This window comes from Ranitomeya variabilis, chromosome 1, assembly GCF_051348905.1.
Source record: "Ranitomeya variabilis isolate aRanVar5 chromosome 1, aRanVar5.hap1, whole genome shotgun sequence".
Taxonomy (NCBI): domain Eukaryota; kingdom Metazoa; phylum Chordata; class Amphibia; order Anura; family Dendrobatidae; genus Ranitomeya; species Ranitomeya variabilis.
The window spans coordinates 977999539-978013395 of NC_135232.1; the positions used below are offsets into that span (position 1 = coordinate 977999539).

General features: G+C 46.9%; 1 long non-coding RNA gene across 1 annotated transcript; it reads right to left on the reverse strand.

Moving 5' to 3' along the window:
- Positions 1–12513: 12513 nt before the first annotated feature.
- Positions 12514–12899, reverse strand: LOC143781969 (uncharacterized). Its single transcript, XR_013216856.1, has 3 exons — positions 12822–12899; positions 12671–12731; positions 12514–12590 (listed from the first exon to the last, which is right to left on the reverse strand). It is a non-coding gene; the product is annotated as an uncharacterized LOC143781969 (long non-coding RNA).
- Between the last annotated feature and the right edge of the window lie 958 nt (positions 12900–13857).

A 13857-nucleotide genomic window follows, 5' to 3' on the forward strand; every position in this document is an offset into this window, starting at 1 on the left:
TGTGAAAATGAAAAAAATATATTTTTCCCACAAAAATTTAATTTTAGCCCCAAATGTTTTCATTTTCACAAGGATAGCAGGAGAAAATGGACTCCAAAATTAGTTGTGCAATTTGAGCATGGCAATACCCTATATGTTGTTGAAAACTACTTTTGAGGCACAGTGCAGAGCTCAGAAGGGAAGAAGCACCATATTCGAGTTCAGATTTTGCTCGACTGGTTTGAGGGTGCCATGTCACATTGGCAGAGCCCCTGAAGTGTCAGAACAGCAGAATCTCAAATAAGAGACCCCATTTTACAAACTATACCTCTCATTGAATTAATCTAGGGAGCAGTGATCATATTAATGCCACAGGTGTGTCACAGAATACATATTGGGCAGTAAATAAAAAAATAATTACATTTTTACCATCAAAAGTTTGTTTTAAGCCACAAATTTTACATTTTTACATTGAGAAAGGGGTAAAAATGGTAACAAAAATTGTCCAACAATTGCTGCTGAATGTAGAAATACCTCATATGTGGCTGTACAGTACTGCTTAGCCATACGAGAGACTCGGGAGGGACAGACCACTGTTTGACTCCTGGAACTCAGATTTTCCACGAATAGTTTGTCGGCTCCATATACAGAGCCCCTAACTGCTAGAAGAGCAGCATGCCCCTTCAATCAACTCCATTTTGGAAATTATACCCCATCAGAGATTTATCTACAGGTGTAGTGTACATTGTAGTTGCAGCGCCCCAGAGTCCTGGTCGTTGCAGTACTGTTGCTCCGCCACTAAGGGGGGCTATGGTACGTCTGATGGCACTGAAGGAGTTCACCTGACCAGGTATCACAGACACCAATACACTTCACAGTCTGGCCTCCAGGGGAAGCTAAGGGTGCTATGTATTAGGCCACTCCTCACAATCTGGTAAAACTGGGGGTTAGATAGGAAGTTAGACAGAAGCTGACTGGGTTGGAACCAGGCAACATCCTGTGGCAGAGGGTGTTGCAGGGGAAGATTCAGGGGGGTCCCTGTCAGGGGTGGGATCCTGACAGAGGCCTAGCGAACAGAAAGAACGTTACGGGACCGCGTCTGCACTTCATTGCGGCGGTACCCCAAGAAAGGACAAGAAGCGAGGTTTATTGTGAAGAGTGAGAAACGAGATCAACGCAACAAGGAGATAACACCAGTAGGAGTCGTGCTGTAAGATCGAGGCAACATCCTACTGAGGCGCGTAGCCGGTGGCCGGAAACGCCGAGGAAGTATTGAGCTCCAGGCCTTACTTCAAACCTACGGCAGGACAGTCAGTTATAGGCGGGCTGTCTCACCTAAATCACCTAAGCAGACATAGGGGGCAACAGTTGGAGAGGGGCGACTCTAGGGTCCCGGAAGAACTCCAGGCCTACCCGTCATACGGGTGCGTCCTAGCCATATCATCTTGGGGGACGGAGAAGAACATCAGAATCAGTTGTGAGGGAACTTCAGAAACAGACACAACAGTTGTGAGGATTATCCCGTGGTGCTCAGCAGGGAAGGACTACAACACACAAGCGCTAGAAGGAAGGCACAGATTTCCACCTGCAAAGGGAACTCTGGAGGTGCCATCGGACCGGACGATCTCAGACAGCCCTGTTAACCGTACTCGGGATTGAGGATCCTGAAGCCTTCAGCAAAGAGGTAAAGAGACTGCAACCCTGTGTCCTCGTTATTCATCGCACCCTTCACCACACATTACCACTCTCAACTTTCACTGGACGCCCCTCAGCAGGTTCACGGACCGTGTCTAGCCACCGTGACAATCCCAGAACCGAGACAGAGAGGCCCGGTACCGGGTACCCCTCGGCCCTGCGACTGTGGGGGCGTTCCATAGTGACTAGTACATTGTGCCCAGGTAATGCTTCTGGAGACACGCAACCAAAATATATCTTGCCAAATCAGACAAGGTGATTTTCTGGATTTGTTTTCTCATTTTGACTCTCATAGTTGTGGTCTACCTATGATGTCAATTACAGGCCTCTCTCATCTTGTGGGAGAACTTGCACAGTTTGTGGCTGACTAAATACTTTTTTCCCCACTGTATATGGAGGCACTGTGGACTCTGACCTGTGATCTAGCGGTGTCCCGTGTTTTTAGGCATGCATAAAAGTGCCATCAGCCACAGTTTTGTGCACTTCCGAAAAGAACTGCTCAGAAGTCAGTCTTTTTAAGTGGGAGAACTTGCACAATTGGTGGCTGACTAAATACTTTTTTTCCCCACTGTAAATCTCCGTACAACGTTATTCAGATGAAACTCCTGAGTGGTTCATTCACTATTACTCTGAACTTTGTCTGACTTCTGCACATACGTGATTAGACAACGTTATTCTTCAGTTTGGTGAGATTACAGCGATACCAGATTTATATGGGGTTTTTATGTCTGGAAGCTGTCACACACTAAAAGATGCTTTTTTTTGCATAGCCATATTTTGAGAGCTATCATTTTTACAGATTTCGGCCAACAGAGTCATTTGAGGGCCTGTTTTTGCAGGATGAGTTGACGTTTTTTATTGATACCATTTTTGGGCTCATGACATTTTTTGACCACTTTCTATTCTGATTTTTTGGAGTCACAATGAACAAAAACCAACAATTCTGGAATTGGTTTTGGGACCTTTTTATGTGGTGTGGTAAAATTGATAAGCCAGCTTTATGGATGCGGCAATACCAAATATGTGTACAATATATATTTTTTATTGTTATTTTGTGAATTTAAAAAAAAATACTTTTATATATATTTTTTTACTTAGTCCCTCTATGGGACTTTTATTTTTAGCAGTCTGATCACTGTTATAGTACACTGAGATGTACCAACATTGCACTGCATTAGAACAGACCTGGATAAATTACAACTGGTGGGCCACATCTGGCCCTCTGCCTGTTCCAGTCCGGCCCGTGGACTGAGACAGCCGAGGGGCTGGAAAACAGTGGCCCGCAGGCCGCATCATGCCCTTCCAGGCCCGCCTGCTCCTTGTCTCCATCCATGCTAACTTCATTGGTGGAGAAAGGGCCTCCTTCCACTTCCTCCACCAATCAGCATGTGAAACAGATGATGTAATGATTGTAATGTAATGTCATTGCATCAGAGAGAGAAGCAGAAGCAAAGCACTGGGAGAAATGGACCGAGGAGAATATGTGGCGTTTTCTTATTTTTCATGTGTATGGGATGTTTGGCTGGACATGGGGAGGTTATGGGGGTATCATCCTAGACATGGGGAGGCTAAGGGGCTCTCATGCTGGACACAGGGAGGCTAATGGGCTCTCATGCTGGACATGGGGAGGCTAAGGGGCTCTCATGCTGGACACGGGGAGTCTATGGGGCTCTCATGCTGGACATGGTGAGGCTATGGGGCTCTCCTGATGGACACGGGGAGGCTATGGGGCTCTCCTGGTGGACACGGGGAGGCTAAGGAGCTCTCATGCTAGACACAGGGAAGCTATGGGGCTCTCAGGCAGGACACTGAGAGGCTATGGGGCTCTCATGTTGGACACTGGGAGGCTATGGGGCACTCATGCTGAACATCTAGAGACTATGGGGTTCTCATGTTGAACATGGAGAAGCTATGGGGCTCTCATGCTGGACATGGGGAGCCTATGGGGCTCTCATGCTGGACATGAAAAGGCTATGAGGCTCTTGCTGGACATGGGTAGGCTGTAGAGCTCTCATGCTGGACATGGGGAGGCTGTGTGGGGCTCAAGCAGTATATAGGTAGGCTTTATGAGGCTCATGCAGTATACGGGGAGGCTGTGTAGGGCTCATGCAGTATATGGGGAGGCTACATGGAGAAAGGGCCTCCTTCCACTTCCTCCACCAATCAGCGTGTGAAACAGATGAGGCAATGACGTCATTGCATCAGAGACAGAAGCAGAAGCAAAGCTCTGGGAGAAATGGGCTGTGGGGAATATGCGGTTTTCTTATTTTTCATGTATATGGGATGTTTGGCTGAACATGGGGAGGCTATGGGCATCTCATCCTGGACATGGAGAGGTTTTGGGGCTCTCATGCTGGACACAGGGAGGTTATGTGCCTCTCATGATGTATAAGGGGAGGCTAAGGTGCCCTCATGCTGGACACGGGGAGGTTATGGGACTCTCTTGCTGGACATGGGAGGCTATGGGGCTCTCCTGATGGACACGGGGAGGCTATGGGGCTCTCCTGGTGGACACGGGGAAGCTAAGGAGCTCTCATGCTAGACACAGGGAAGCTATGGGGCTCTCAGGCAGGACACTGAGAGGCTATGGGGCTCTCATGTTGGACACTGGGAGGCTATGGGGCACTCATGCTGAACATCTAGAGACTATGGGGTTCTCATGTTGAACATGGAGAAGCTATGGGGCTCTCATGCTGGACATGGGGAGCCTATGGGACTCTCATGCTGGACATGGGAGGCTATGGGGCTCTCCTGATGGACACGGGGAGGCTATGGGGCTCTCCTGATGGACACGGGGAGGCTAAGGGGCTTTCATGCTGGACACGGTGAGGCTAAGGGGCTCTCATGCTGGACATGGGGAGGCTAAGGAGCTCTCATGCTGTTCACGGGAAGGCTAAGGGACTCTCATGCTGGACACGGGGATGCTATGGGGCTCTCATGCTGGACATGGGAGGCTATGGGGCTCTCCTGATGGACACGGGGAGGCTATGGGGCTCTCCTGATGGACACGGGGAGGCTAAGGGGCTTTCATGCTGGACACGGTGAGGCTAAGGGGCTCTCATGCTGGACATGGGGAGGCTAAGGAGCTCTCATGCTGTTCACGGGAAGGCTAAGGGACGACTCTCATGCTGGACACGGGGATGCTATGGGGCTCTCAGGCAGGACACTGAGAGGCTATGGGGCACTCATGCTGAACATGTAGAGGCTATGACGTTCTCATACTGAACATGGAGAAGCTATGGAGCTCTCATGCTGGACATGGGGAGGCTATGGGGCTCTCATGCTGGACATGAAGAGACTATGAGGCTCATGCTGGACATGGGTAGGCTGTAGAGCTCTCATGCTGGACATTGCAAGGCTGTGTGGGGCCCAAGCAGTATTATAGGAAGGCTGTGTGGGGCTCATGCAGTATACGGGGAGGCTGTGTGGGGCTCATGCAGTATATGGGGAGGCTGTGTGGGGCTCATACAGTATATAGGGAGGCTGTGTGGGGCTCTTGCTGTTTATGGGGAGACTGTGTGGGGCTCATGCTGTTTATGAGGAGGCTGTGTGGGGCTCATGCTGTATATAGGGAGGCTATGTGAGGTTCATGCTGAATATGGGGAAGCTGTGTGGGGCTCATGCAGTATACGGGGAAGCTGTGTAGGGCTCATGCAGTATATGGGCAGGCTGTGTGGGGCTCATGTTGTATGTGGGAGGCTTAGTGGGGCTCATGCTTTAAATAGGAGGCTGTGTGGGGCTCATACTGTTTATGGAGAGGCTGACTGTGACTCATGTTGGATATGGGGAGGCTGTGTGTGGCTCATGCAGTATATAGTTAGGTTGTGGGGGGCTCATGTTGTATATAGGGAGGCTGTATAGGGCTCATGTTGTATGTGGGGAGGCTCTGTGGGGCTCATGCTGTATATGGGGAGGCTGTTTGGGGCTCATGCTGTACATGGGCAGGCTGCGTGGGGCTCTTGCTGTATATAGGTAGGCTATGTGGGGTCTTGCTGTATATTGGGAGGCTGTGTGGGGCTCTTGCTGTATAAAGAGAGGCTGTGTGGGGCTCTTGCTGTATATAGGGAGGTTGTGTGGGGCTCTTGCTGTATATAGGGAGACTGTGTGGGTCTCATGCTGTATATAAGGAGGCTGTGTGGGGCTTGTTATGGTACATAGGGGGCTTTGGGGGAGCACATATGATATATAGAAGGGGCTGTATTCGAGTTCAAATGATATATAGGGAGATGTCAGCATGCTTAATTCTGCTCAATATTAAGTGACACAATTATTATTAACCCCTTAGTAACAGAGCCAATTTGGTACTTAATGACCAAGCCAATTGTTACAACTCTGACTATTATCATTTTATGAAGTTGTAGCTCTGGAACACTTCAACGGATCCCACTGATTCTGAGAATGTTTTATCATGACATATTGTGCTTCATGTTAGTGGTAAAATTTTGTCGATGTAACTTGCATTTATTTATGAAAAAAACGGAAATTTGGCAAAAACTTTTTGCAATTTTCAAACTTTTAATTTTTGTACCCTTAAATCAGAGAGTGCTGTCACACAAAATAGTTAATAAATTACATTTCCCATATGTTAGCTTTACATCAGCACAAGTTTGGAAACATACATTTTTTTTTGCTAGGACATTATAAGGGTTAAAAGATGACCAGTTTTCAAATTTTTCCAACAAAATTTCCAAAACCATTTTTTTAGGGACCACCTCACATTTGAAGTGAGTTTGGGGGTCAATATAGCAGAAAATACCCAAATGTGACACCATTCTAAAAACTGTACCCCTCAAGGTGTGCAAAACCACATTCAAGAAGTTTATTAACCCTTCAGGTGCTTCACGAGAACTAAAGTAATGTGGAAGGAAAAAATGAACATTTTACTTTTTTCACAAAAATGTTTTATTTTGGAACCAATTTTTTTTATTTTTACAAGGGTATCAGGAGAAAATGGACCACAAAATTTGTTGTGCAATTTCTCCTCAGTACGCCAATGCCCTGTATGTGGGGAAAGCCACTATTTGGGTGCATGACAGGGCTCAGAATGAGAGAGAGCACGTTTGACTAAGGCTACTTTCACATTAGCGTTTTAATCTGCAGCGTTTAATCCGCAAACGCAAGGACACGAAAAATGCATGAAAACGCGTGTAAACGCAGCGTTTTTAAAACGCTTACGGTTACCGCATGCGTCATTAAAACGCTGCGTTTACATGCTTTTGCTTGCGTTTTCCATGCGTTTGCGTTTTTTGTGCGCATGTCGCAAAAATTTACCAGAGAAAAAATCTAGATGCAAGAACCAGCCAATGGGACTACAGAGGGCGTGTATTATGTGAAATCTATATATAGACCCTAGGACAGCTGAAATCTTCAGATTTTGCTCCTGTGTCCTGTGACAAGATGGATCTTCACATGGATAGCTATTACTTCAAACTGGATCTGAGCATCAAGATTTTTCTGGCATGTGCGTTTGCTTGGGAGCAACACCGAAACCGGGAAAGACAGAGAAGGACAGGGCGTAGGCGGTTTTGGCAACACCCCATTGTAGAACTGCGTGAGAGCCGTGGTGCATATCACACCCTGTATGGTGAGCTCAATGAGAACCCAGAAAAATTCCCGGAATATACCAGGATGTCACAAGACTCTTTCCGGGATTTGCTTGATCGTGTCCAAGGAGCCATCTGGAGACAGGACACACAGCTCCGTAGAGCCATTCCACCAGAGGAACGTCTCCTGGTTACCTTAAGGTACGTAATAATTCTAAACAAAAGCTACCCAAAATTTTTTGCAGGTCTGATGTTTTTTTGCCTATTTTGTAAATTATTTATTCTTACTACAGATTTCTTGCAACTGGAGAGAGCTTGTCATCCCTTCATTTCCAGTACCGCCTTGGGATTTCCACGCTGTCCGGAATTGTTTTTGAAACCTGCCGGGCTTTATGGACCATTCTCCGTGAGGAATTTATACCCATACCCACGGAGGACATGTGGAAAGAAATTGCTGACAAATTTTGGACTGTTTGTGATTTTCCCAACTGTTTGGGTGCTGTGGATGGGAAGCACATCCGGATTACCAAACCAGCCAGAACGGGATCACAGTTCTTCAACTACAAAAAATATTTTTCAGTAGTTCTTATGGCAATAGCCGATGCGGACTGTCGCTTCATTGCTGTGGACATTGGTGCTTTTGGCCGTGGCAACGATTCACAGACTTTTAAAACCTCTGATATGGGCCGACGTGTTTATGGCAAAAATTTTAATTTCCCACAGCCACGACCACTCCCCTACACTCAAGGCCCACCGCTGCCATTTGTAATGGTTGGGGATGAGGCCTTTCAGATGAGTGAAAATCTCCTGAAGCCCTATTCAAGTCGGGACTTGAACCGCACAAAACGGATCTATAACTACAGAGTAACCAGGGCACGCAGAACAGTAGAGTGTGCCTTTAGGATTATGGTGTCCAAATGGCGCATTCTAGCAACTGCAATAAATCTAAAAATGGAGACAGTGGATGAGGTGGTTAAAGCCTGTGTGGTTCTCCACAATTTCATTCTGGCTAAGGAGCGACCCACCATAGAACTTGATGAACCTGTTGCAAACCCTTTGCCTGATTACCGTCATCACCCGCTGCGGTCAACAGTTGAAGTAGGCCACATGCGGAACCAATTTGCAGCCTTTTTTGATTCTGACATTGGACGTGTGCCATGGCAGGACAATATGGTGTAAAATGTACTGCTGGTTTCGGGTCTGCAAATTTATGTTTGGAATGTTAATGTTTTTTCTAATAAAATAATTGTGATTTACTTTCTTCACCATGTCTCCTATCTATTTCCTTAACAAACCACTTTGGGTTTTTGGGCTTAGGTTCTTGACGTCATTGAGTGCTGTCTTGTTTCACCATTAGCTATTTGCCGCAGACTGTATAGACGATGTCTGTTATTGTCGCAGTAGTTGTCCAGTACTTAACAGCATTATTTGTAAGCCAAAACCAGGAGTGGTAGTTAAATGCTTTTAGTGGTGCATATGTGTTTATTGAACTTTTCCTCACATAGCTCCACTCCAGGTTTAGGCTTACAAATAGTGCTGTAAAATACAGAGCGAATACTGAGAGTGTGACGGCAGCCTATACCACAAATCTATAGTAATCAAGTCAGGTGTCTGAAATAATGAATTTATGATGCTAATTGCTCTTGAATTCATTTTTCATGACACTTGTCCGGGTGAGTATAGATATGTCATGTATGACGTACATTGACCCTTCACTTTGTGTGAAATATATGTATATGTACCCATAAGATAAAATGGAGGTAATATAATGCATTTCTAAAATCAGCAGGTCAGGGGTCATAAATAATGTTTCTGATAAGACACGACCTGTTGAGTACACTTGTGCTGTGTATTACCACCATTTTGTCTTCTGTGTGCTACCAAAAGTCACGGAGTAAACAGAAAGAACTGTTTTTGGAGAAAATACAAGTGTTTTTTTGGGGGGCAACCTCATATCTCTTAAGCAAACACACACCAAGCTTCAGTGTTCTGTTAATTAAGTACTGTAGGTTGGAGGTGGCCCCCAAAAAAGTGTTTGACGCATTATTTGTTATTGGCGCACGGTGTGTGGTGACGGCGGCGAAATACACAATTAACCGAACCTCATTGGGGCAAAACACAGGTTTATTAAACACAAAAACAAAAAAATTAACTGCGCCTGCTTGGGGTTGAGTGCCGATATTGTGGGGTGTTGAGTTGTGAGGTCTGGCTTATTGTAGCCGACATAGGGGTGGCAGGAGAAGGCGCAATGAAACTGCTGGGGTCAGGATATTCAGGGATAGGGCTAGACACATGAGAGGGCTGAGACACACTGGAAGGGTGAGACAAACCAGACATTACAGACACATTGGGAGGTGAGGGGGGAGGGATAGCTATGGTTTTTTGCTTTTTTTTGCCTTTCCCCTTCCTTGTTTTGCGCGGGCTCATTGTCGTGGTGGCAGGGAACGCCAGGGCAGGGTCCGGCAACGGCAGTCTGGTGGTGGTGCCAGGAAATGCCAGGGCAGGGTCCGGCAACGGCAGTCTGGTGGTGGTGCCAGGAAACGCCAGGGCAGGGTCCGGCATTGGCAGTCTGGTGGTGGTGCCAGGAAACGCCAGGGCAGGGTCCGGCAACGGCAGTCTGGTGGTGGTGCCAGGAAACGCCAGGGCAGGGTCCGGCAACGGCAGTCTGGTGGTGGTGCCAGGAAAAGCCAGGGCAGGGTCCGACAATGGCAGTCTTGTAGTGGTGGCGGGGAACACCAGGCCAGGGTCCTGCGGCGAAACTCTAGTGGTAGCGGGGAACGCCAGGCCAGGGTCCTGCGGCGGCAGCATGCTGGTGGCAGTGGAGGAGGCCCAAGCAGGAGCAGCAGTTGTCATGGTGGTGGCGGTGGGCTGACCCACTGCACTGGGCATGGTGGTGGTGCTATAATACGGTCCGGCAGTGTTTGGAATGGAGGTGGCCGTGCAGTGGTATGCAGCAGATGTCGGCATTGATGTAAAGCGTGACAGTGTGGGCACTGTTGGAAATGCCCCCACTGTCTGCTGAAAATACCGACTCTGCTGCATAGCCTGCACGTAAGCAGCATTGCAGGCCTGCATAACAGTAATCTGGAGCTCAGGACTAAGGTGTTCCGACATGCCCTGTTCTACCTGATTAAAAAAAAATGATGTGCTGGCCTCTGGAGGTCGGCTTTCACTTGGGCAAGGGCTGTGGTAACCTCCTGGATACGTGTGCTCATATGACTAATGGCAGTATCCAGTCGGTCACCCATCGCCTTGAGTCCCTCATGGAAGACCGAGCTCAAGTGTAAAAACTCGGGCATGAGTGATCTGTCCGCGGCCCTCTGCCACTGCCGGGAGGAGCCCCTAAAAAATTGGCTAGAGGCAGAGGACTGGGGAAGGGGAACACCTGATGGACCAGCTTCCTGGTCTCCAGGTTGTGTGGCAGGCCCACTTGCTGCAGCGCTGGAGGATGGCTGGGACGGGTCCGTGGCCGACTGATGAAGGACCGCTCCAGAACCTGGGCCAACAGTTGAGCTCCAAGTGCTGCGGAAAAAAAAAAAAATTATTACAAAACATTTACAAAAAGATAACTCAACAGTTAGATAAACATTCAGATAGGGAAAGGTCACACTAACACTATTTGTAGTGAATTTTACATCAGAATTTGCAAGCCAGGAGTTCAACAGTAGGAATAAAAGTTTCATAAAACAACATGCTATACTTCTGCATGCATCGACCAGTCCTTGGGGATTAAAAAAACTGATGTAAAATATGAAGAGACGATGGAGGCAATACAAGCCATATCTCTATACAAGGTATTGGTAAGCCAAAACCTGGAGAGGAACTATGTGAGGGAAAGTATTCAAAGAACACGTCCCCCACTTCTGCATCTATCAACCACTCATGGTTTTGGATTACAAATACTGATGGGAAATATGAATTGACGACAGAGGACATACAAGCCACCTGTATACTCACCAGGACAAGTGTCAGGAAAAATGAATTGAGGAGCCATTGGCATCCTGAATTCATTATTTCTGACACCTAACTTGCTGAGTATAGATCTGTTGTGCAGGCTGCCGTCACACTCTCAGTATTTGCTCAGTATTTCAAATCAGTATTGGTAAGCCAAAACCTGGGGAGGAACTATGTGAGGGAAAGTATTCAAAGAACACGTCCCCCACTTCTGCATCTATCAACCACTCATGGTTTTGGATTACAAATACTGATGGGAAATACGAATTGACGACAGAGGACATACAAGCCACCTGTATACTCACCAGGACAAGTGTCAGGAAAAATGAATTGAGGAGCCATTGGCATCCTGAATTCATTATTTCTGACACCTAACTTGCTGAGTATAGATCTGTTGTGCAGGCTGCCGTCACACTCTCAGTATTTGCTCAGTATTTCAAATCAGTATTGGTAAGCCAAAACCTGGAGAGGAACTATGTGAGGGAAAGTATTCAAAGAACACGTACCCCACTTCTGCATCTATCAATCACTCAAGGTTTTGGATTAAAAATACTGATTTGAAATAATGACCCCCAAAAAATTGCATTATACACCACTTTTTTTTTTCTTTTTTAACCAATATACTTACGTTCTTCGTGCAAGGACCGGTCTCAAAAACGCAAGGATGCGGTGGTACTTGTATTTGCGTATCCTTGCTGCAGAACCACTTGGAAGCTGGCTCTCTTGGCGCAGGTCCTTGTTGAAGCGGTCCTTCATCGATCTCCAACGTGTTTTCACTTTTGACACTGTTGGCAAAACAAAACATAATAGTTAGGACAATGGTCTTTTGACCATGGTCACACAACTGTATGTGCTGTGAAAAAGTAATGACTTTCTCACATCATACACAGTTGTGTGAGCATGGCCAAGGTATTGACTACATCACACTGCATTGCGATACTTACCAAATGCAGAACGGACCCGAGCCGGGGCATTGGCCCAGCCATCCCACAACGCTGCGGCCACCTCATTCCAAAGCCTCCGGATCGTCACATTGTTGGCGTGCAGTGGATCCCGGGTGTCCCACAATGCGACTCGCTCGTGAACCAGGGAGATGAGGTGTTCATTCTCAATTAGGTCCTCATCCTCTGGAACCTAACAACAAAAAGTACATTAATATAGGAGGCGTTCACATACGGAAGACAGAAAACAGAATCAGAGGAATGGCATGAATATTGAAGTAAAAAAAAACACTGGTGCTGAAGCAAAAGGGAAAGAAAGAGAGAAGTAGAAAGAAATGAAGATTCAAGAATTATAAAGTGAGGATACAATACACATTCAGCCAGCTATACTTACACGATGCCGCCGTGTTGCCCGGCCGTGACTACGCTGCTCCTGCCCAGTCTCCTGCCCAGTCTCTTCCGCTGTAGAAGAAGTGGTCTGAAAAAGGGAAAATATACATTGTCATATGTGTAGATGTGACAGTGAATACTTACCAATCTGAGGAGGTGAATACTCACTTCGCTGACATGTTCCCCTTGTGCAGGCCCAGGCGTTTCCTCATCAGAAGAAGAAGACATTCTGATGTGTGCAGAAAGAAAGGAATGACAGAAATTAGGGCATATAGACACAGATTATAGAAAAGAAATGCATTGGATAGGATATACTCACATAGTTCTGAGGCTTGTTTGCTGCTCCAAGGGGCTGTGGGGCGTCTCGTCTGCAAGGCAGTCTGATGAGTAGTGACCTGCAACTGTCCACACCCTCCCTTTATCACCTTGTATGTGAGGGGTGGCTTATCAGTGTCTAGACATGTTTTTCTCAATTGAGACGCATGCGTCGGCAAACGCAAGCAAACGCATGTACTGAAAAACGCATGCGTTTACATAGACTACAATGCGTTTTTTTTGGCGCAAACCTTGCGCAATCAGCCGCATACTTTTCCAGGCGGCAAAATGACGCCTCTAAAAATTACTACATGTTGCATTTTCGTGCCAAGACGCAGACGGCTAGACGACGCATGCGTCGTCAAACGCGGCAAAACGCGAACATAGAAAAACGCATGCGTCGATAATGTTAAAGATAGGAATACACAACGCATGCAGATATTTGCGGAAGAAACGCTGCGGACACAACCGCAAATGTGAAAGCGGCCTAATTGAACGCAAAGTTGGCTGGAATCAATGGCATCGCCATGTCACGTTTGGAGACCCCCTGATGTACTTAAACAATGGAACCCTTCCAAATTCTAACTCCAACCCTAACTGCAACACACCTCTAACCCTAATCCCAACCCTAACCGTAATCCCAACCATAACCACAATCCTAAACCTAGCCCAACCCTAACTTTAGCCCAAAGCTAATTTTAGCACAACCCTAACTTTAGTCCAACCCTAAGCCTAGCCCAACACTAACCCTAGCCCCAACCCTAACCCTAATGGAAAAATACATTTTTTTATTGTATTATTTTTACCTAACTAAGAGGGTGATAAAGAGGAGTTTGATTTGCTATTTTTTTTATTTTGATCACTGTGATAGGGTCTACCACAGTGATCAAAATGAACCAATAGGAAAAATGTCCTATTGTTGCGCGGTGCCAGACGGCAGATCTCGGAGGGCGTATTGCACATGTGCCCGCCATTTTCTTACAGGACGACGCCGCAGGCCGGGGGACTTCACGGAGGGATGCAGGGACTCCAGAGGTACC